The sequence below is a fragment of the Pogoniulus pusillus genome, chromosome 10, assembly GCF_015220805.1.
Source record: "Pogoniulus pusillus isolate bPogPus1 chromosome 10, bPogPus1.pri, whole genome shotgun sequence".
Classification (NCBI taxonomy): domain Eukaryota; kingdom Metazoa; phylum Chordata; class Aves; order Piciformes; family Lybiidae; genus Pogoniulus; species Pogoniulus pusillus.
Window position 1 is genome coordinate 11,685,400 of NC_087273.1, and position 24,629 is coordinate 11,710,028.

Genomic DNA, 24,629 nt, shown 5'->3' on the forward strand with positions numbered 1-24,629 from the left:
TTTCTAGAGCAGATAGCTGCTGTTCTGCCTTACCCTATATCCCGTGACTGCTTGCTGGCTCCTGGGTGCTTCCTGCAGGCCACGAAGTAGAACAGTATGGGGCTGCTCTGACTCTATCCACTGTCCTTCATCTCTTCAGTAAAATGACCCATTGTGTAAAGGTGTTTTATCTAGAACTCAAAAGAGATGTGTGCATGTGTAAGAAGACAGTGCTGCCTTGGCTGTTCATGGAGGAAGTACAAATCATCCTTTTGAAACAAACTGATTTATTGTGTCTTGACTGACTTTCTTACCTTGTGGATTTGAACAACTTCACTGCTGCTTCATGGGGGTTGGACTAGATGATCTGCAGAACTCACTTCAAACCATTCTATGATCCTCCTGCATTTTTTTTTAATTCAGTTTATAATGCTTATTTTCTGTACCTTTTATCATCTACCACCAAATCCACTCCTGTTTCCACTGCAGTCTATGGAGTTGTGATATTTACATCAATGACTCATGGGTCATGCTGTTATATAATCTTGATTATAAATTTGAGAAGGTGTAGCATACTGTAAAATAAATACTATTATTGGCCTGCATACACCTTTATATAAAATAATAAATCACAAGGCATTTTTCTATTCTTCTGATTATTATTGCTGACACTGCCTGTGTTTACAAATAAAAACAGGGTTTGGGAAAAAAAAACAAACATAAAAATATTCTAACAAACAACTGACTATATAGAAGCAGTGCATTTTTCATCATTCTCAGCTGAAAAGAAATAAACCTCCTACTGCTTAAATAGCCACAATATTTTACTTTTGTATTTCAAATCTCAGTGAAACAACCTTGCAACTTAACACATATCAAGCCTTAGGTTTGCCAGTAATTTTATTTTGACTTCAGAGAAATAATATATTCTTTGGTCACAAACCTACAGACTGACAAGCATGAATAGTGCTGAAATCCAAGTTACATCAGACAGCACTCTGTCAAAAACATTCCTTTCTTCATGCCACCTTATGCTAATTTTTTTTGCCTAGATGATTAATCAGTAAAACACTTCCCTCTCATTCAAAAGGGACAGTGAATTTTCTGCAGCTGCCAGTCAGTTTGTGCACAGGTGGCAAACTTTGCTCTTACTTGAAAAAGTTAAAAGAAGATCCAATGGAACTCTGTTCCCCTTTTAATAACAAACAAGAAGATCTGTGTGCGTAGCTGCAGTGAAAAAAAAAGCCAAAAACAAAGAATGTGCATATATAGTCTTGCTTATGTTTTGTTAACTGAGCATAAGGCGTGTCAAAAGTGAACAGAACATATCTTAAACACCGAGAAAGCAAAATGCTTTATGTGTAACATTAAACTAAACATTTTAAAACTGGGTTTTTTTTTCCCTCCAAATCTGTACTTGCATTGTCTAGTCCTGGCAACATAAATAGATGACCAAACTGCTAACAGAAAGAATCTACTTCTTCCTCTTCTTTCACTCCTTTGACATTGCTAAAGACTTTGGAAGAGAGAATTCCTTTCATATCACAGAATCTGGTTGGAAGGGATCTCCACCTTCCTGCCAGGATCTAGAATAGGTCACACAGAAATGCGTCCAGGTGGGTTTTGAATGCCTCCAGGGAAAAAGACCCCACAGTCTCTCTGGGCAGCCTGTTCCAGTGCTCTGTCACCCTAACAGTGAAAAAGTTTTTCCTTATGTTCATGCAAAACGTCCTCTGCTCCAGCTTGCATCTGTTGCCCCTGTCCTGTCATTGGACATAACTGAGAAAAGCCTGAGACTGTCTTCCTGGCACTTGCCCTTCATATCTTTATAAATACGAATGAGGTGACCCCTCAGCCTCCTATTCTCCAAACTGAAGAGACCCAGCTCACTCAGCCTTTCCTCATATGGGAGATGCTCCACTCCATCATCTTTGTGGCTCTGCACTGGTCTCCTTCAAGCAGTTCCCTGAGGTTCTTCTTAAACTGAGGGACCCAGAACTGGACACAATATTGTATATGTGATTTTACAAGGCAGAGCAGAGGGGAAGGAGAACCTCTCTCAAACTACTAACCACACCCCTCCTAATACACCCCATTGGCCTTCTTGGCCACAAGGGCATCTGTTACCACATCCATTTTACCATCTTTTAAACAGCAACTAAGGACTAATAAACTTTATGAGTTTTAAATCCTTTGCTAGATACCTTGGAGATGTACCCCCCTCTAATTATCTCTACTCACTGCAGATTTTAGAGTAATTTTTCAAAGGAATAGAACGCTTCAGTACCATCATTCAGCAGGTGTAGGTTAAATCATAAATAAAGTATCTATTGGAATTGTCAAAACAGCTCCATTAGTTGTACTAGAATTTTAGTTAGTTGGTAACTAAGGATGAGGCTTTTACCAGTGTATGCCTAATTCTGGCTATCATCTCATCTTGTTTATGCATGCTTTACTTTCCATCACTTGTGATGACAGACAGATTGCACAAAACAATATTCATTAAGAAAAGCAAGTGTATATAAAACAGAGTTGCACACAATTGGAGTGTTTGAATAGAAAATAAATGATGTTAACCTAGCATGTGCGATAGCTCCAAAATGTTTCGTCTCATACTGTGAGACTGCTGATTGAAAATCTTTATGCTTGTGGAGCCTTATGTCTCCATGGTTGGGTTCATACACACCTGTAGATTTTGTGATCCCTACTCATTGCTATAGCTCAGACCCACTTGTCAGTGATACTCATGAACATAAACCAACAGGGTGTGCTTGCAGCCTGGAAGGCTGCATCACAAGAAGTATGGCCAGCAGATCAAGAGAGCAGATTCTGCCACTTTGCTCTTGTAAGACCTCATCTGAAGTACTGTGTCCAGCTCTGGTGCCCTCAACACAAGGACATGGACCTGGGGAAGCAAGTTCAGAGGATGGCCACAAAAATGATCAAGGGGCTGTAATATCTCTCCTACAATGACAGGATGAGGGAGTTGGGCTTGCTCAACCTGGTGAAGAGAAGGCCCCAGAAAAACCTAGTATCAGCCTTCCAGTACCAGTGGAGGGCCTTCAAGAAGGCTGCAGAGGGATTACTTACAAAGGCCTGTAGTGGCAGGACAAGATGGCATGGTTTGAAATTAGAGAAGTGTAGATTTACATTGAACATTAGGAGGAAGTTCTTTACCATGAAGGGTAATATAACACTGGAACAGGTTGCACAGAGAGGTCGTGCAAGCCCCATCCATGCAGATATTTAAGGTTAGGCTCAGCAGGGCTTTGGGCATCTTGATGTAAGGGAGGATGTTCCTGCTGACTGCAGGGCAGTTGGACTAGATTGGACTAGATGACCCTTCCAACCCAAACCATTCAGTGATTCTACAATTCCATGTGCAGGTACAGACCCACACAGCTTACTAGTCACATGTGATATGTCAATTAAACATGAATTACTACATTAATTTGTCTCTCCATCCACCAGCATCTGTCACTGTGGTGTGGCTGCACAGCTCATGTCTCAAGAATGCAGGGTGCTTAGGCATCTGCTGCATGCCTGCCACAGCTCCTCAGTACACACTGCTAAAGGCTGCAGGTATACCAATGATTCCCCATGCAACTGTACAAGTGTAACAACTATGCACCTTAAAGAATTAACATGGAAACTACTCTTATGTCTTTTGGAAAAAGTTGGAAAGCACTTCAGTGCAGGTTCTTATTCACCTAAACCAAGACTTTGTTGCTAGGCCTGTTTTGACATTATCTAATTTACAGTTTCTTTTCTCTGCACTGTATCCCAGCTCCTTAAATGACCTTGAGAAATGGATCCCTTCCATCAAAAAGCACATTTATAATAGGTCCTGATCCATGTGAAAGACACCTCCATTTACTTTTTAGCAGCTTTCTGACAATCTTCCTTCAAAAAAAGCACATTTGTAATAGGTCCTGATGCATGTGACACTTAGCTCCATTTACTTTTCACCCAACTCTCTGACAACATTCCCTCAGGCTCCTTCCTGGGTTTTCATCCTACTGCAAACAAAGTCTTTTTCTAACAAAGTCTATGATGGACTAGAACTTACTTTTCTAGACACTTTGACTTCTGATGTCATTTGTCACCCAGAAATGTTTAGTGAGGAATTCAAGAGATTTTTTTTAAATTCAGAATTTAAGCAAGACTGTGTCCAATGCTGGGCTCCTCAATTCAAGAGAGATGTTGAGGTGCTGGAACATGTCCAGAGAAGGGAGATAAAACTGGTGAGAGGCCTGGAACACAAACCCTATGAGGAGAGGCTGAGGGAGCTGGGGTTGTTTAGCCTGGAGAAGAGGAGGCTCAGAGGTGATGTCATTGCTGTTTACAACTACCTGAAAGGAGGTTGTAGCCAGGTGGAGGTCGATCTCCCAAGCAACCAGCAACAGAACAAGGGGACACAGTCTCAAGTTGTGCCAGGGGAAGTATAGGCTGGATGTTAGGAGGAAGTTCTTGCCAGAGAGAGTGATTGGCATTGGAATGGGCTGCCCAGGGAGGTGGTGGAGTTGTCGTCCTTGGAGGTGTTCAAGAAAAGACTGGATGAGGCACTTAGAGCCATGGTCTAGTTGGTTGGATAGGGCTGGATGATTGATTGAACTGGATGATCTCAGAGGTCTCTTCCAACCTGGTTGATTCTGTTTTCTTCTACTCTCTTTCCTTTCCTCCTCTTTTCTGTTGTGCAAATAAAGCAAGGTGAAAAAAGAAAAGTATTAAAATACTTAGATATGATCATTCTAATACTGTAATGCTCTCAATAATTTTAAATTATTTTGTTTATAATCATTAATTTGATGTTGTCAAATAAATATTTAACCTGTTTGACATATGACTGACAAAATTTTACTCCCTTCTTTTCAAGTATCAAACACACCTCAGTGAAAGTTTTTTCCTAAATATAATGCTGCAGTTCTGCATGTCAAGTATTGTGTTATATAAATGATCCTAAATTTTTTCTGAGAGAGCAATTTATATTGGAAAATGTACTTTTAAAAAGTGAAAGAGCTCATTGAAATTCTGTAAGGAAGGTGCTAGAATCCTACTTTCTTTCCAAGTGAAATCTTACTGATTCACCAATTGTCTTTTGAACAGCTTATTGAATGCTAGGTCCATTTTCTTGTAATTTACATTTGTATCAGATATCATGAGATAAATATTAAAAGCTATTTTTAAAAAAGTTATAAACACAGTTTGATAAAAGGCATGATGGAGAATGAGTTCATAAAAACTCTTGAGTCATGCTTTAAGTCAGTATCCCATACACAACTTCCACATCCTCCCAGTGATTTATCACTGGTCAGGCATGTACACTGATTTTCCTTAACAGGTAGCTGCAGCACAGAAGCTGGAGTTGCCCAAGTGCTTTGTGAATTCCAAGCACCATATGAGGCTGTTGATCTACTCTCTGACTCTATTTTTAAGAAACACACTCAGTCCCAAAATAATGAGTTCTAAACCCCCATTAATAAGGAAATTAGTGTGGGCTGATGACCCACTGATCATACAAGCAATTGCTATGCAGAGAAGATTCAATACTGATATGAGCATCAATATCAATCATGGTCTGACAACCTTACCAGGACTGAACTTTTAATGTCAATGACTAGAGTCACTTAAGTGAACCATCAAAAAGGCTGATATTTCATCATCACCTTTTCTTGTTCTCCTCACTGTTACCAAATACAGTTGTAGTGTTGGTACTGACTCTGGTATCAAACAGCATTTGGCTTGTGTCTCGATCTGGTGTTCTAGGGGTGAAAACTTCCAGGCAGCTCACAGTGTAAAACAAGTCAGCTTGTGATCTAGCCAAGATTAAACTGCAACTAATGAAAGTCTATTAGACCCATAGGAATAGTCTGTGAAATTTGTAGGCTGCTCCAAATTAACTCCAACTGCATTAAAAAGATGTATTAGCCACCTCATTTCAAGTTCAAATGAATCTATTTTCATTGTGCCAGTCCCTGAAATTGAAAAATTGAGAGCAATTTTCTTTCTTGTTTCACCACCTGGGGTTATCAAAAGGGCATAATTTAAAAAAGCCAAAGGTCATGGTAGCTCTCCAGCCTGCATTACATGCGACATTTGGATTATATCTCTTGCTACTGCAGCAACTGAACTCCAGGCACTGGGTGTTTCAGAAGAGGCAAGGGTGAAAACTGGAGACCTGTCCTCTGTCATCTCCAGTGAGAGTGCTGACTTAAACATACAAAATCCACCCTTTTCTTCCATGTAATACATCAGTCCTCCTCTGTAGCAGAAACCCTTCCACAAGCAACGGACAAGGAAAAGATACTAACACTTGTGTTTTCTCTCCCACAGCACTTTACCCTGCTCCTGTTAAATGGTCAGAGCTGATGGAAGCAGGACTAAACACAGCTCATAGAGCTCAGCCTAGAGAAATTACCCTATGCTGGACATCTCTGTCTGTAAGTAGCCCTTTAAATGAATCTGCCCATCTCTGAGGCAATTGTTAGACAACAGGCAACTGCAAACATAGTATTTTCATTGTTTCATCTGGAAGAGAGTGGAACAAGGCTCTGCTCCTCATCATTCAGTAATTTCCAGAGAGGGAAGTGGGCATCCCATTCTGGATACAGGGGACTCAATGGATGATAATGGATGACATTTTACAGGCTGTAAAGGCTCAGTGTTCCATAACTGGAGCCAAGCAATTGAATTACTCAATTTTTACCCTTGTCTTGCAAAAATGCTTAACAATCATAACTCCTGTTGGATTAAATACCAACAGTAAGTTAAACAGGAAGTGACACCTTCATTTCTCTTGGATGAATTTTTCTACATAAGAGTAGCATTTATACACCTTTAAAAAATATTTTTACAAGTTACAAAGGATTCATAAAGGAAAAAAAGAAGCACTCCAAATGCAAGACACTGTTGCTGAGAAAATTACTTGGGAAAAAGACCTGATGGATAGAATAAGAGAACTTGGAAACGTAAGACTGCAACAGAAATAACTAGGAAAGTCCAACACAAAAGTATTAACAACATCTGGTAATATTTCTTGGCCCCAGAGTAGGATAAAGGCTGCCCACTTGGAGATAAAATATTTCTTGTGCTTTTGGATAAAATTAGAATTAGACTCTGACTTTCAGGCCGTTTTCATGTAACAGTCTTCCTACTGTGATTAATCTACACTTTCTCTGAGAAGATAATTAAAATAATTGCACTTCAATGAAAGCCATGGACTAGCTTTTCAAAAAACATCTGATGACTTTACAAGTATTAGTCTCAGTGAAACGTAGCATATATCACCACTTAAACATCATAGGAAATGGCTAATCCTACCCTTTCTGATCTGGGTGTTTGCTACTTTGCCATGATTTGAATATCAACTGGATCTGTCACTCTCAACTCCAGAAGGTTCTATGACATCAAAACATGTTCTATCCCCTAGATGTTTGGTTTGATTGGCAGCAGCTTTCTAACTTAATATTAGAAATATCAATATTTCAGGAATGAGAGAAAATACCAGTTCAGGAAATCCCTGTATACCACTCCAAACAATCCACACTGGGCTCAAGTAGGGATAAACCACAGGCCGTATAATATGGCCAGGCACAAGCAATGTGAAGCTCATGTGAATAATAATCAAGCTCCTTCATTATACTCTCATTGTCTTCTAGGTGTTCCTTAATGCTGTTGTGACTGGTGACTCTGCTAAGATCTTATTGCACCATGATTTATTTAGGCATGATTAATTTCACATAACCTGTATTATTCTGAATTAGATCAGCTTGCTCTGAATGAGTCATTGCTTTCTCCCAATTAGAATATTAAATCATTATTCTTACTTTTTAATGTTTTGAATGACTCTAGCTGGAAAGGGTAGCATGATGTACTAAGCAGCAAGAAGCTTATGCTATCATGTTCCTGCTGGTTTTGGTCATATTACTACCTTCTATCCCCAGAAATGAAATTTACAGGAGAATATATAATGGCAGAAACAGATTTCAAGGTACAGGCAGATTCCAGATTAATAAATTGGTTTACAGTATTTAGCTGAATGCATATTGAAAATGTCAGGATTAATAGGTTTGGCAATTGTTTTCTACCTGGTTAAAAAGTAATTGCTTGTTGACAGGTAGCTAATTTACTTTCAATTAATGTATCTTCATGAATCCAGTGTCACAGTACATGATATCAGCACTTACATGTCATTGCTAGACAATAAATACAAATCAAAACCTGTCTGAACTCAGTCTCCAAGCCTACTGTAATAGAGGAGTAGTTAATTAATGTGAGATTATATTTTTCCAAAATTAATATTGTTTATTAATTTTCAATATTCAGAACTCTCACCACCCTGACCACCAATTTTAATAATAATCAGTTCTTTGCATGGTCATGGAAAAATTATACAGAGAAATAACTACATCTAGAAATAACTAGCAAAAATATCTAAACACTAATTGAACTGGAAGAAAAGGTTCCTGCGGTCAGTATATTGCTTGTGGTCAGTATACCACTTGCCCACTAGATGGACTCAAGGAGCTCCTTTCTGCTTAGGGCAGAAGGCTGGGTGAATCACAAGAGGCTGTAAGTATTTATGCACAAAATTATCTCCCGACTCACAGGGCTAACTAATGCTTCAGACAGTACCCAAAACACTTTCAGGGCATTCTGTTGATCTTGTCAGCCACTGAGCCTTCTGATTCTTCCCAGGCTTCACAGCTAGGGGAAAGGAAGCAGACAATCTCTCACCTTATTTTGTCTCCTCTGGATGGTCTGTGTATCTCCGAGACTTCCTGTCTTGGCAGGAGACTTTCAGGTGTAGGCAGGATGTCTTGCCATGTGCAGTTTTAGCATGATGTCACACTGGCTATGCAGGCCAATCACATGGAAGCATTTAGAGCCTATTCCTGGTAAACTCAAAGCAAGCATTTTCCATGCAGTTCAGGATACAATACGGCAGTGGGCAATGGCAGCAGGCAAGCAAACAAGAACACAATGGCAGAGCACATTATGTTACCTGCTCATCTCTTTGTATCAGTGTAGCCTGGACTAATGGGACAAGCTTAACCATATTAGGTGAAGCTATAGGCTTCTTTACCCAAATCTGGGAAAAACATGGGCCTTGCACAAGGCATACACAAGCTAAGCATATGTACCTTGTTTACCACAGGATAAAAACAAGACTGGGCAAGCCAGAATCCTTAGACTCAGTGGCTCCAGGTTCTTTGTCCTCTTTCCTGTAGTTGTTCTCCTCACAACAAAAGGAGGGAGAGCAGGAAAACATGTCTGGGCAAGCCAGCACATGCATAAGCCTATATTGGCCTACCCATGCCTACCACAACACCTACACATTAACTGTAAAATGCAAGGTTTTGTTGACATCCTAGGGGTTATAAGCAAGGGGCAGAAAAAGAGAGGCTGTACAGGTGTGAAAAAGAGAAGACCACCAGTTATCGCCCTCTTTAGGCAGTAGGTATGAAAGAGGAACAGGTACAACTTGTCATACAGAATCACACCAGAATGAATGGACTGGTAAAAGCAAGAATGAAACTGAGGGGAAAGAACAGGAAGGGAAAGAGAGTCTCACTCTTTACCATCCATGTGAGCAAAACAGGAATTTGATTCCCCCTTCAAACACCACTTCAGCAGTAGGTTATACCTTGCTTTAGAATAACAGGTGGAAAGTGGATCCAACTCCAAAAGAATTCTAAACATTATTAAACTATGAAATAACCAAATGCCAAAAACAGCTAGGAAAAAAAATGTACAGGATGTTCACTGTCAGTTACAGAATTTCAGTCTACAGCTGAAACAACAAGGGTTAGGGTAGGGTCAAAGCTTACGGTTGGGGTTAGAGTTTGGGTTAGCATTAGGGGTTAAGGTTTGGGGTTATGATTAGAGTTAGGATTTAGGGGTTAGTGTTAGCACAAGGGGTTAGGGTGGGGTTAAGGAGTTAGATTTAGGAGGTAGGGTTAGGATTATGGGTGCAGGTAGGGTTAAGATTTAGGGTTAGGTAGAGTCAAATAATAGATTACAGGACCATTTTACATTCAGGCAATGTCACACTGCAGGAAGCTTTTCTAGATACCTAAATTACCCTGTAAGAGAACCAAGATTTGCAGAAACAGGTTTGTGCTCAGTTGTCATCCAAGCCTCAAGCCTCTAGAGACTTGAATCTTCACATGCTGGTGTAATGTGTGCTTTTACAACTGCTGCCAAATCTGGTCTCAGGAGCCCTGATACACAACAGTGACTCCCTCAGTTGTAATTCAAGCATACAAAATGCCAACAAAGCGGGGGAAAGCAAGTTCATTGAAAAAAAATAGCAGTTTTCTGGAACAAACCTGGGTATTAAACACTAAACTGTGTAAGAAATTCTGGGAATCTTAACTGAAATGCAATGGAACAATCTGTTGGTATCAATGTGCATTTTGATACGTTCTGTTTTTCATATTACAGAAATGTACTCAGTGTTTCTGTGACCTTTGTTTTGTACAAGTGTGAGCTATATACAAGAGAAAACCCTGTGAAATGAATCCAAGTGGTCTTCTCCTGAATGTAATGGAAACAAGAAAAACAAAGCTATGAATCACATCTTTGTAATTTATTCTTTCACAGCTGCCTTTAGATTGTGCACTGCCTGCTATGAACGTTTTACATTATTTAGATAATTTTACATGGGGAAAAAAAAATCAGAAAATACACAGCCTATTAAGGAATCCATGGCAGAGAACTTTTCATTGTTTCAAGGATTGTTTTGACCACGTTCCATCCCTTTATTGATAAATTATTTACTTGAAATAGGTAAATCCAGTAAATTGGAAAGTCTCATGCCTGAACACAAGTTAGAGATTTCTCTAATGCTCTGAAACTAAACCACTTGTGTGTTAAGCACTTCATCCATCTCCCTCTAATAGTGCAAAAAGTTTTCTAGAAGAGGTGTACTTGTTTTAACTGCCTTGGACGAACTTGTGTTTGATCCTGCGTATTTCCCAGGACAAAGAGGAGAAGGAAGGAAAACAGAAAGATAGCTCTCCATGCACAAGAACTTTATCTCAGCAAAACACACGACATTAATTTTTCTCTTCAAATCTTTCTGCATTTTCATACACAAAGTTAACCAAATTAATTTCCTAATCAGTATTTACGAGCATGCAAGAATAATGAGAGCCTGTCTAACCACTCATCAATCCACTTCAACCAAGATAAATACACCAGACCTTACATGGGGAGCATGTCCCTTCTTGTGGCTGAAAATAAATTCTATTTATCTTGTGGGACTACCTAAGGTCATCTAAGCTAATATGACCTCTTGCTAATTAGCTTGAACCCAGCTCCACCATTTCCCCAGAACTGTTTTCCAGCCTGTTTGCTCAGCACTGCCTAAGAGAATCCTGTAGGATGATGCCAGGAGATAAGTTACAGAGCTGTTGAAATCTTCTCTACAACTCTGAAAGCACTGGGGCACAGAGGAGGCTAGTGTATAAAAACTTCACCTCAGTAAAACCCAGAAGAAGTTTTTAAAAAGTTTTAGGTTTCATATTTCTCTCACAACCAGGACAAATTACTGCCTGCTGTCCCAGATGTAACACTGATGAAGAAAGACTGGTTTTAATAAGAAGTCCTTCTTTAAGTTAGGCAGGACAGAATAACAAAGGCAGTCAATAGCTGGTGCAAAACATGCAAGTGCTTGTGATACCTCTGGAATGCAATATAGTACCAACCACAGACTCCATCATCAATTGATATTCAGATGATTTGCAACAGAGCAGTATAATGTTATGAGGGAAAAGCTGAGGTACAAAGAGATGATTTGCTAAAGGTTATTATATAACCAAAAGCAAGTATGGGACTCAGGCATTAGGCCAACTTTTTTGCCACTAGATTCCATCTGGAACACAAACCCTATGGGGAGAGGCTGAGGGAGCTGGGGTTGTTTAGCCTGGAGAAGAGGAGGCTCAGGGGTGGCCTCATTGCCATCTACAACTACTTGAAAGGAGGCTGTAGCGAGGTGGGGGTTGGTCTCTTCTCCCAGGCAACCAGCAACAGAACAAGGGGACACAGTCTCAAGTTGTGCTGGGGAGGTATAGGCTGGATGTCAGGATAAAGGTCTTCCCAGAGAGAGTGATTTGCCATTGAAATAGGCTGCCCAGGGAGGTGGTGGAGTCACCATCCCTGGAGATGTTCAGGAAAAAATAAATGGGGCACTTAGTGCCATGGTCTAGTTGACTGGACAGGGCTGGGTAATAGGTTGGACTGGATGATCTTGGAGGTCTCTTCCAACCTGGTTGATTCTACAATTCTATGATTCTATGATCTCCCTTACTGCCATGGGAAATTCATTGCATAAGATTATAGCTCTAGCCTAAGATAAACTATGTGCCACTATTTGAAATGTGCACTCTGACATGAGGTCATGGAGGAAGACAGTTCACATTTAAACAGCTCCTTGTTCGCCCAACACCACATTGTGAAGTGTCCTACACCATATACCTGTATTGAGGATATCAGACCATGCTGGATCATGCTGAGAAGAAAGTAGAGTTTAAGATCCTTAGGCATCAAGGAAGGGTGTATAGAAAAGTCAATGCTCTGGATTTCAGAAGAGCAGACTTCAAGCTCTTCAGGGACCTCCTTGGCAGGGTGCCAGGGAAAAAAAGCTCAAGAAGGACGGTGGGCCCAGGAAGCTGCTCAATGTTCAAGGATCACCTCCTCCAGGCCCAGGAGCAATGCATCCCAAAAAAGAGGAAGGCAGGTAAGAATGCCATAAGGCCTGCCAGGATGAATAGAGAGCTCCTGGACACACTTAGATACTAGAAGAAAGCCTACAGAGAGTGGCAGCAAGGACAGATAACCCAGGACAACTACAAAGAAATTGTCTGTGCAACCAGAGCTCAGGTTAGGAAGGCTAAAGCACAGCTAGAATTAAATATGGCTAAGGATATTAAGGAGAACAAGAAGAACTTCTTCAGGTATATTAGTGAGAAAAGGAGGACTGGGGAGAATGTGGGACCCTTCCAGAAGGGAAATAGAGAGCTGGTGACTAAGGATGTGGTTAAGGCTGAGGTGCTCAATGACTTCTTTGCCTCAGTCTTCAGTGGCAAGGACTCCAACCACAATGCCCAAGTCCCAGAGGGCAACAGTAAGGCCTGGGAGAAGGAAGATTTGCCCACTAGAATTGAAGATCAGGTTCATGAGCACCTAAGGAATCTGAACATGCGCAAGTCTACGGGGTCTGATAAGATCCACCCATGGGTCCTGAAGGACCTGGGAGATGAAGTTGCTAAACCAGTGTCCATCATATTTGAAATGTTATGGCAGACTGGTGAAGTTCCTGCTGGCTGGAAAAGGGCAAACATAATGCCCATCTTGAAGAAGGGAAAAAAGGATGCCCCCAGGAACTGCAGACCAGTCAGTCTCACCTCTGTGCCTGGCAAGATCATGGAGCAGATGCTCCTGAAGGCTCTGCTAAGGCAAGTGGAAAACAGAGGTGAATGGTGGTAACCAGCATGGCTTCACCAAGGGCGAATCATGCCTGACAAACTTGGTGGCTTTTATGACAAAGTCACAGCAACAGTGGGCAAAGGAAATACAACTGACAGTAGGGCATTTGGCTCTGTCCCACATGACATCCTGGTCACCAAACTGGAGAAACATGGACTTGATGGGTGTAGCACTGCTGGATAAAGAATTCGCTGGATGGTGGCATGCGGAGAGTGGTGGTCAATGGCACAATGTCCACCTGAAGACCAATGAACAGGTGGTGTCCCTCAGGGGTCAGTGCTGGGACCAGTGCTGTTTAACATCTTTGTCAGTGATACGGACAGAGGAATTAAGTGCACCCTCAGCAAGTTTGCAGGTGACAGCAAGCTGTGTGTCACAGTCAACTTGCTTGAGGGCAGGGATCCATCCAGAGGAACCTGGACAGGCTGGAGAGGTGGGCCCAGGCCAACCTCATAAAATTCAACAAGGCCAGGTGTAAGGTCCTGCACCTGGGTCAGTACAATCCCAAGCACAAATACAGGCTGTGTGTGAATGGCTGAGAGCAGCCCTGAAGAAAAGGACCTTTGGGTCTGGGTTGATGAAAAGCTCAACATGAGCTGGCAGTGTGCACGTGCAGCCCAGACAGCCAAATGTGCTGCAGCAAGAGAAGCATGGCCAGCGGGGCAGGGGAGGTGATTATCTCTCTTTACTCTGTTCTTGTGAGACCCCACTTGGAGTACTGTTTACAGTTCTGGAGCCCCCAGCACAAAAAGGACATGGAACTGTTAGAGTGAGTCCAGAGAATGGCCACAAAGATGCTCAGAGGACAGACTACAAGAGTTGGAGCTCTTCAGCCTGAAGAAGAGAAGGCTTTGAGGAATAGCCTTCCAGTATCTGAAGGGGCCTACAGGAAGGCTGTGGGGGTACTACTGACAAGGTCTGGTAATGACAGCACAAGGGATAATGGGTTTAAACTGGCAGAGGGGAGATTTACACTAGATGTTAGGAAGTTCTTTACAGTGAGGGTGATGAAACACTGGCATACATTGCCCAGGGAGGTTGTGGATGCTCCCTCCCTGGAGGTATTCAAGGCCAGGTTGGATGAGGCCTTGAGCAACCTGTTCTGGTGGCAGGTGTCCCTGCCTATGGCGAGAGGTTGGAACTAAATGATCTTTGAAGTCCCTTCCAGTGCAGTCCATTCTATGATTCTGAGATGGGAAGAAGAGGAAGAAAAAAGCCAGAGAAGGAGGGCTGCATGGTACCTTCTGCAAAGAGAGGAGCAAATGTTGTGAGCTGTAGGTCATAGCAGATAAGCTTTGAGGAAAACTACTAGTCCCACACACAAATACCTCATTCCTCAGATACGAGGGTTTAGCAGTGGGCAGGCAAGTCTACAGGATCCTTATGTCAGCCTGTGCAGTGCGCTGACAGCTCTGTTTCTCTATCAAGCTGACAGCAAAAGTGAGCACTAGAAGAGTCTTTCTGAAGGAGCCTTGTGCCAGTGACTTTGGTGTCTTCAAGACACCATTCTGTGCTGATGCCCAGAAATCTTTGCAGGCCCACTGAATAGAAACCTGAAGAACACAGTAGAGGAGAAAAGCTATTTACGCTGAAAACCTCAGCTGTCCCAAAAACAGATGTCAGGAATAATTTCACAGAATCACAGAATTAATCAGGTTGGAAAAGACCTTTAAGAGCTAAGAAAAGCCAACCTTTTTGCAAATCAGCCTCTGCTATACCAATACGTAGAGATAAGAAGGCTTGGCAGGCATTCTAAATCAAAAAACAAGCCACAGCGTTTCCATTGCATGTGTCAGAAAGATTTGGCAATTCTTGTTAAGAGGCAATTCAAGACAACTTCAGTTTCAGCTTTCAGGATGTAACTCAGGAAGCAATTGCTTTGATGGCCAACCTGGCATAAGTAGTTCTTGATTTTGCTTCCCATGCCCTGCCTGCTTAGTGTACCATCTGCCCCTTTGAACAAGTGTAATGGCTTGTTGATCCCCATACAAACTCCACCACTGAAATTATGTGTTTCAGGAATAACCCATCACCTGCTAGATGGTGAGCCAAAACAGAGATTGAAATTACTAGACAGGAATCTGCCCTACTGGATGATGTCATTACCTTCTGAACCTCTCATCCTTCACTTCAGGGGTTTGCAACCTGCACCTTTTAAGGCACACAGACATTGAGGTTTGTAGCTTCAACTTGTTTTCTTTAAGTTAGCTTGGCCTCAAGCTAGTAATTTTATTAAAGGTTAGGACCACAGTCTTAAACTCATGTTGGAAACCTGCCAGGACATAATGCAAGACTGTGAATACAGCAGCAATATATTCTTGGAAGACCAAGTGTTGACAGAGCCAGGCAGTTTTGTCTGATACCAGTAGACAGCAGGCACCATTTTCCTATAGTCATCCAGTAATGCAACTGGAAGTGACAGTTGCACAGATGATCACTGCCAGGTCCAAGCAATAAGGGTTCTTACAAAGCAGAAGGTATGGGAGGGATCAGACTATTTGGTTGTCTGTGGCTAGCAATAAATTCAACAGGAATTCAAGGAGTGCTGCAATTACAATCAGCAACATTTCAATGAGTGCTAGATGAGAGAAACGAACAAGAGTGTGCATTTGTCAATTGATTTCACAGCAAAAGCATTGAGCTTCTAACCTCAACATTTGTGTATGTACAGATGCCACTTCTACCAGGAAACTAGAAAACGTGGCTTTTCAATGGGAAGTTTTAATTCCCCTGGTAACCTTCCTTCCAAACTTCCAACTTATTTTTAGTAAGAACAACTGAGAGAGCAGACAGCTACATAACATTTGTCTCAAGAGATAATTACCCCTGCCTCACCACCAGCAGTAACCAAAACAAGTGTTTGGCATGCCTTACAGATGTCATATCAGCTGAGAGGACTTCAATCCGGAAAGTCCCGGTAGTAATCAGTGGATATCCCTTCCTTCTCTTACTTATTAAACTTTTGAAAACAGCTAGCTAAAATAAATATGCAGTAGCAACTTTTGCAGGTATTCTTGAATTTGCTTTTAGTTGAAATTATTTCCCCAGAAAACTACTTTCTTGTTTTTCTTAACACATGTGCAGCACTTGCTTGTATGATCTTAATAGCAACTGGCTGCTGAAACTGCTTCTTGTAAGAACAATCAGCAACATTCTGTCCTATTGTATTCTAATTCTGTCCTCACTGGAAGATTTCCACAGTGCCCTCACATTTTTCAGATGTATTATTATCTAAACTTGTTCCCCTTAAAACTGGTTATAAGTATACAGATATAATGCCCTCCCTTAGAAATTTTTAAGAGAGTTATGTATTCAGAGCATATTTGAATATGTTTAACTAGAAAAAACAAACTGCTATCACCAATACTTCTTTGTGGTTTAAATTCTTATGGGATTCAAAAGAGATAAATCTGACTACAGTCATAGAGAATATCAACTTTTAATTTCAGTACCTCTGCCTTGTTGTGACATGTTTCTATGAAAGGGTAATTTAAAGGATTCCCCTGATAATATTTCGTCCCTAGCTGCATTTGCATTTGTTCTTTCAAGTAAGAATAATAATATCCGTGTTGCATTAAACAAATTTATTATACAGCAAAAGAAATGCCATAAAAATTAATTGTGTTGACCACAGTACAATGATCAAATGGTCAGATTCTTGAAATCAGAAGTTGGGTCTTTGCAGAGCAATTAAGGAATATCATTGCATATTGAATGTTGCTACTCTAGTAAGACTGTTAATTACTTTAATAAAGTTTTAGTCTTTGCTTATTAGAACAGTTCACAGCCCAGTACACTGTTTCAGCAGATCTGTAGCTACTGGGATATTATGGCAGGAAAAATGTCCGACTTTTTTGATTACATTTAAGCAGTGGTAGACTCCTTAAATGCAAATCTTCTCTGAGAATAATGTACAGTTTCTGGGTAAAAGAGCAAGAAACCCCAAACAAAACAAATAGCTAAAATTATCAACCAAATAGCCACTACTAGTTACTGCCTTACTTAGGTCACTTGGATATTTATAACTCTAAAAACACAATAATTAGATCAGTGCATACATTCCATTTAGGTAGGTGTGACAGCTTCACTTCATTCAGGGTGATAAAAAAGGAACTTACAGATTAAGGAGTGTGCCCTGAGCTTTAAGGATTTAACATGTATTCTTGTTTTATTCTCTTCCCCAGTCTGATACATCACTTCTTGTAAAATTAACCTGCTGTCTGTTCTGCATAGAAATACCTCCTTAATGCAGGGTGAGGAAAGCAACACACAATGGAAACAAACCAGTAAAAGCACATTAAAAAAAAAAAGGTAGAAAATCAAACCAGAGCATCCATTTAGCTGCATTGTACCATCTGCTTACCTAAACCCAAACAAAGAGATAGAATGAAGTTTAAAACTTACTACATTGCCAAAAAACTCCCTCAGTGCAAACTGTATGGTTTCTTGTGGGAGTTCCAGTTTCCTTTTCCTTACATCCATTGCAAAATGAGGCCCTTTTCCTTCACTCCAACAGAGGTATGCAACAAAAAAAGACAACAAAAAAAGGCATCTCTGAGTGTATCTGCAGCTCATCAGGCACATCCACCCAGACTCCAGTCGTTTACCTTTAATGTTTATCCCTCAGAGAAACACCAGCCCTCTCTAACAATGCACTCATATTTGTATTGGCAAGCAAAATTTTTCTTAGACCTGAAATGCCTCTGAGTTTTTAGTCAAGGAAGATTCATTTCTCAGAAGTGTTGCTCTAGAATAGCTACAAGTAATTCCCCTTCTGATTAATTTCCTTCTTTATCTCTGCATAGTGACAAGCTATAAAACTATCTTAGAAGCTGTTGGTGACATCATGGTGATCTTACCCAGCAATTGCAAAGTTTCAAGTGCCCTCTGGGGCACCTGCTGGTGAGAACTACTCCGACAGAAATGTGACCATCCATGCTTTGACAGCATTGATTTCCCACTTCCTACACTAAGAGGCCACTGCTCATATTTTATACTCTAAGTCAGTGAACATGGAAGTAAAGGACAGCAAAGTAAATCCTCTTCACTGTCACAAACTCAGTAACTCCTGACTCCTGCAGAGATGCTTGCTTGAGTCAGGGACCTCACAGCTTTCAAGAATGTTGACAGATAAGGATGGGCCAATCACTAGACAAATGATGGATGCTCTCTACTTAGCCCTCTCCCTTCCCAAAGGGAGAGACACTTATGAATTAGAGTAGAAAACTAAAACCACTTTAATGAAAAGAAAGAAAATGAAATATTTACAAAGATATACAAAACAATATCAAACTCACCTCACTTATGGCAATTATATCACTGGAACCACTGGTGCTGTGGCAGGCACTGGGGAAGTCCCAGACTAGACTTGGCAGCAGAAGAGAACAGGATTCAGGTGCTGGATTCTGGAACTCATGGATAAGGACTGAAGTCAGAACAGAAAGAGTCCTCCTAGGACATCACCAATACAGAAGAGGCTTGACACTTGTGATCTCTCAGCTTTAAATCAAATTTGACCAATGTGAATGGAATTTCTTGTTGGCCACCTTAGGGTCACCTGGCCTGTCCAGTCCTCCCAGCAGGTGCAGCCTCTTACTTAGTGCACCCTCCATGTGGTACACCAGATTTAGTAGTGACCTTGGTCTCTACAGGAGCAATTACAAGCAAGAGCTTTTCTGCATACCCATGCTTTGTACTAACTACAGACACCAAGTGTTATCACTGCTACAACCAGCCACTGTCTGAAAAAAATACAGTTAACCTCAGAAAGTGCCATCACTTAGAAAAGACTGAACTAAACAGTAAAATCACTGCACAGAAGTTCTCATCTAACTCAAATCATAACAGGAAAAACTCATTTTCCCTGAAAAGTGCTTTTATTTGAACACTGAACTCCTTTCATCTTGAACTAGATGCTGTCCTCACTGCTGAACTGAAGGACTACTGATTTTGTTTCTGTCTGGGATTTGTAGCTGATGATAGAATCTTCTAAAAGGTAGCCTTTGTCCAATATTTCTCACCATTTCAGTTATAAGAAGGCACTTTGGAAGGTGTTTTTGATCTCTTACAATATCTTCCCAGAATATCTTCCTAGGACAAGCTAGCATCTCTTTTTCTTAATATGAAAGATGAGTAAGGTTACCCTGATTTAAATGTATAACTTCAGGTATGCACAAGTGGTTGTCATCAATAGAGTGCCAGGAAATACTCTAAGTTGATGGAAATACTTCTAGCTTTTTACAGAAGTTCTCACTGAGCTTTACTACAAAAGTCTGTCTCAAAACAACCCTCTGGCAGCAACAGCTTTGATGATAACTTTGTGCCCACAATTTAAATCAGCCTATAAAAAAGAAACGATCCCACTCTGATGGCTACACTAGGAGATTTTCATGGCATCCAAAAGCTACTCAATCTGAAAGAGCAGGTGTTATTTTCTTCAAAGAAAAACTGAGAAAAGTTGAACCACAATAAAGTGCTAAAACATTTTTGCTTTGCTCTGTTTGGTACACAGAGGACTTCTTTGGCACACAGAGGACTTCTTTGGCTTGGAGACTTCATGGCAGTCCCAGGGTCCAGGCAGTAACAGCACCTGGAGGGGATTCCATTTCCAGCTCAGAGAGTCTTCTATACCCAGACCTCACTTTCTCTTTGATGTTTTTTTTATTAAGCACCATATTTGCTTTTATAGGTTCTATTTAAAGGCACCTATCCTTCCTCAGGTATTGCAAATAGGCTTGTGTGTTAGCTTCAGGCTGTAAATCTCACTGAATTGGGGGGCACCCAAGAATTAGCAGTGGACTGAACAGAGGTCTGCTTGTGAAGACGTTATCCTACATCCTACTGAGAGTATCAGATGAGTTACACATCATCTAATGATCTCAGAATTAATAAGGACAACTACATGGCCTCCATTGTGAACAAATCTGTTCTGATCAGGGAGATAATGTTGCCTACAGAAACACATCAAGACAAACACTTCTGAACAGGCCTGCAGCTTCTCAACTGTTTGATATTCCAGATGCATTGCCAGGAACTGAAGCTTTAAGCACCTTCTGGGAGTGACTGTGGTTGAACAATAGGTTTATAAGCGTTAGCCATATGGAAGGTTTTGGCAGAATTTTGTACTGGCAGCTAAAGCTGCCACAGAAATATTTGGCACAAATATCCCACTTGGAAGTCTAATCCAATGGAAATTAACTGCAGAGTAAGAGCTAAGAAGCTTCTGACCTTTCAAAGCCTGTTCTTGAGCACAAAGGCATCTAACATCCAGCCTTTAACAAACTCAGAAGCTACCACAGATCTTCCTCTGTTTAAAAAACTTTCAGGAAAGCTGCTGTGTGTGGCCTCTTTGACCTCAAGAGGTGACGCTGACCACTCACTTCACTGTCTTACCATCGCTGCAACTTCTGAGTCACTCCCTGCCATTTTCCTTTTTGCTAGTAGGACCATAAATCCTTGTTCAGTGGAATGAGGAAAGGGAAGACTTCCTCTGTTGATATGCACCTGTCACACAAAAGTCAAATAGAATGACTGTAAAGTACAAGTGCTATATTCAGACAGTTTTTTTACTCATGACACTAGTGGATGCTCACTTCTACCAAGCAGAGGATCATTCCACCTTCACTCCAGCTGATTGGTGTAAAGCTTTTCTTGGATAAGAGTGAGAAGAACATCCATTTCTTGCTTAACTTAGGAGTCCATTGCAGTTTTACTGTGCCATTTTGTGGAAAGCTCTATCCCAAGTGCTTTGGTTTATTATCTAACACAATCAGCAGAAGCTGAAAGGGAAACAGTTGTCACGTGCAAATTTCATCAGAACAGAGTGAGTGTAATAGCTCAAGTTAGATCATCTGTGAGGTCTCTTCCAACCTTGGTGATACTGTGATACTGTGATATGCTTGTCAAATCAAGGTAAACATCAAGGTTTCTTCTGTTCATCTAGTGTGACTATAAATACATTCTTACAAACCGCTGGGAATATAAAATTGCTTTGGCCTCAGATGGCTGCAGTCAAGCTTCCATCTATATTTAAGAACATACACCTCTATAAAAGTAGGGACAAGACACATTTCAGTTTGTCAGCCTTGGTCTAGATGAGACACTTGGCAAGTTGTGTATGGAACTGATTCTAAGTGCTCCTCTGCTGTTACCGACAAAGGCAATTTAAAAGCTGTCTGAATACACAAATACCTGGTAGACATTTCTAACCAAAGAAAACACATAGCAGTGACCTGTTTCATTCTGTACTGACCCATTCATACTGTCTGAAGCCTTCAGCTTCCAGCTTCCACAAACAATGTACAAAGTTCACATAAAGTTCAGTCTTAAGCATTACTTAGTACTGTAAGTTCAACAAAATGCTTTGGGGGTTTTGTGTTTTGTTGATTTCTTTTTCTAGAGAATTGAAAATAATTAAAAGCATATTAACACTTGAGGGCTCACTGGAACTCAGCCTACTTTATTTAGACAAGCCTTAAGAAATAATTCATAAAATTTCTTGAGATTCATCCCTTCCCTACTACTCTTTTCAGTCCCATGCATGTATTTCTTCTTTCCAGTTTATCTCAGCTTGTCCAATTGGTACAACCAAGGATTCAGCCTTACTCTTATTTCCAAAAGCAAGTTACCTAAAAATTCAGTTGATACTGCTTCCACATGTCACAGCTTACAGAACTATCTCTGCTTTGTCTTTTAACAGCAATTATTTTTAAAAAAGGGCAAACAAAATCAACAGGGGGGGAAAAAAGGAGAAAGAGACAATAAAGAGTTAAAGGCAGCAAAGAAAAGGAAATCAGTGTCATTGAATCATTTAGGCTGGAAAAGGCATTTAAGATAAACAAGTCCACCACTAAATCATGTCTACACATCTTCTAAATACCTTCCCATGGGATGGTGACTCCACCATTTCCCTGGGCAGCTTGTTCCAGGGTTTGACAACCCTTTCACTGAAGAAATTGTTCCTAATGTCCAACCTAAGCGTCCCATGGCACAACCTGATGATGTTTTTTCATCTCCTAACAATTGTTACATGGAAGAAGCAACCTCCAACTTACTAAATACTCCTTTCAGGTATTTGTAGAGAGCAAGAATGTCTCCCAGGAGCTCAGGAGCTTCCTTATCTTCATAGAATCATAGAATCGACCAGGTTGGAAGAGATCTCCAAGATCATCCAGTCCAACCTATCACCCAGCCCTATGCAGTCAACTAGACCATGGCACTAAGTGCCTCATCCAGTCTTTTCCTGAACACCTCCAGGGACAATGACTCAGACTAAACAGCCCCAATTCCATTAGCCACTCCTCATAAGACTTGTGCTGTAGACCCTTCACCAGCTTTGTTGCTCTTCTTTGGATGAAGAGACAAGGACCAAAAGAAAAGGAGATGAGGACAAACAGTCACTCTCAGTCATTCATCTCTGCAGCACAGAACAAAAATAAGCTTTCCATTAAGATAAAAAAATAGATGGGCAGGGCAGGGGGGAGGTACAGAATATGACACAGGAATGACTGCTCATTTGTTAAATAGAAATATTAATTAACAATTTAATTTCATTAAAAAGCTTTTAAGAGGGAATGCTGCCTCTACTGGAGGAGGCCATTATTTCTAAGGCTTAGAACTATACCTTATTTATGTGTGTTCAGTACAACCCACACCCTAGCTCAAGCTTTTAGGTCTTCTAAAAATTCAACCAATAAATTAATTAGTTGCAATAAAGGAGATGTACAGAGTTATTAAAGGCAACTTCAGACAAATTCATGGACACATTCATGTCTAATTGCTCTCCTCTGCTAATTGCCAGATGCATTGTGCAACTTGCAATCATTAATAACTGGCATTTCTACTACACTGGGCTTGCCATTTTATGATCAAGACAAGGAAGACCTTGAAAGGTGTCAGCAGGCCTAGGCGAGGTGTGAAGTGCTCCTTTAACATGAATTGCCAAAATCAGCTGGCTTGGCCAGCACACCAGAGTGGGGAACAGCTCCCACAAGACATAGCACTACCACCACTGTCCACAGAGACCAGACATGATCAGAGGCTTCATGGGTGGGGCCCAGTTGATGGAAAAGTGTCCCTAAAGAAACACGAGTGTTCAGCATAAGTGCACTGTCTGCCTTTGGAAAAAGTTTTTTTTTCCCCCCTTTCAGTTCCATTTTTCTATTCTAGTCATATCTTCACAAAGTTCCAGGGAAAAATCTCAACTCCCTTTTGTTTTCCCTCTGACTCCCTTTACAAAGCCTGGAGAATTTAGCCTGCCTAATGCATTGCTGTTATAAAGAAACATCTGTTTCACACACAGAGCACAAAACAATTAATTCCTGAGATGCTGGTAGTAGCAGAGAAATGATTGAGTGACATAAGCCCTGACAGCCCCAGCAGGAGAGCTCCCCAGGCTTCAGAGAAAGGTGGAAACCTGTGAGATCCCTGTGGGGCAAATTCATTTCCATCTCCAGCTCCATATATGTAGAAGCAAAACCATCAGGCAAATTACAGAAAAAGGATCCTTGTGCCACCTCAAAGGACTTGCCCATAAGAATCCTGTGCCCCACTTCCAGCTATGATCAGCCCCCATGTGCCAGAAGACAGCAGTAAAACAGATTTTGTAGCACTCAGGGCTGAGAAATTAAAGCATTCCTAGCTGTGACAGAAAAGCCATCACAATAATTTGTCCTGTCCTAACAGACCCACAGTGACCAAAGTGAAGAGCAGCAGACGACGAACACAACTCCAATTCCCAGGCATAATCACCATTTTAAATAACCAACCATAAGAGCATGCCTCAAACCATAAATTCCTGTCTTAGTTTGCAGCTGCACTTTTTAGCCATTTCTATTTCAAATTGTCTCAGAAACCATTGAGGTTTGCAAGTAAAAGAGGAGCATTACCACTGCACTGAGACCAGTGCTGCTTCTCCCCAAACCTAGAGGGCAGATTTAAATGGATTCATGTTAAAACAGCAGCCCTAAAAATCAAGATTTACTGCACATCCAGGTGACATTCTGGTTGTTTTAACAAGTACAGGTTATGTGCCAGCTCTGACTGACATCATACTACCACAGAGTTTAACGTTTATATTTAGCCAGTGCTGCTTTATGATTATCCTGTAGATAGATTCTCATGAGCATCACAATTATGCTTGAGTTCTTCTATGTATTATT

The 24,629-nt window shown here is 40.9% G+C and overlaps 1 long non-coding RNA gene across 1 annotated transcript in view; it reads left to right on the top strand.

The window, feature by feature from the left end:
• Window positions 1-24,629, top strand: part of LOC135178737 (uncharacterized) — a 36,974-nt gene that overhangs the window by 2,367 nt on the left and 9,978 nt on the right. Inside the window, exon 2 of the long non-coding RNA XR_010303718.1 lies at window positions 6,313-6,419. This is a non-coding gene — a long non-coding RNA (uncharacterized LOC135178737). The remainder of the gene's footprint in view (window positions 1-6,312; window positions 6,420-24,629) is intronic.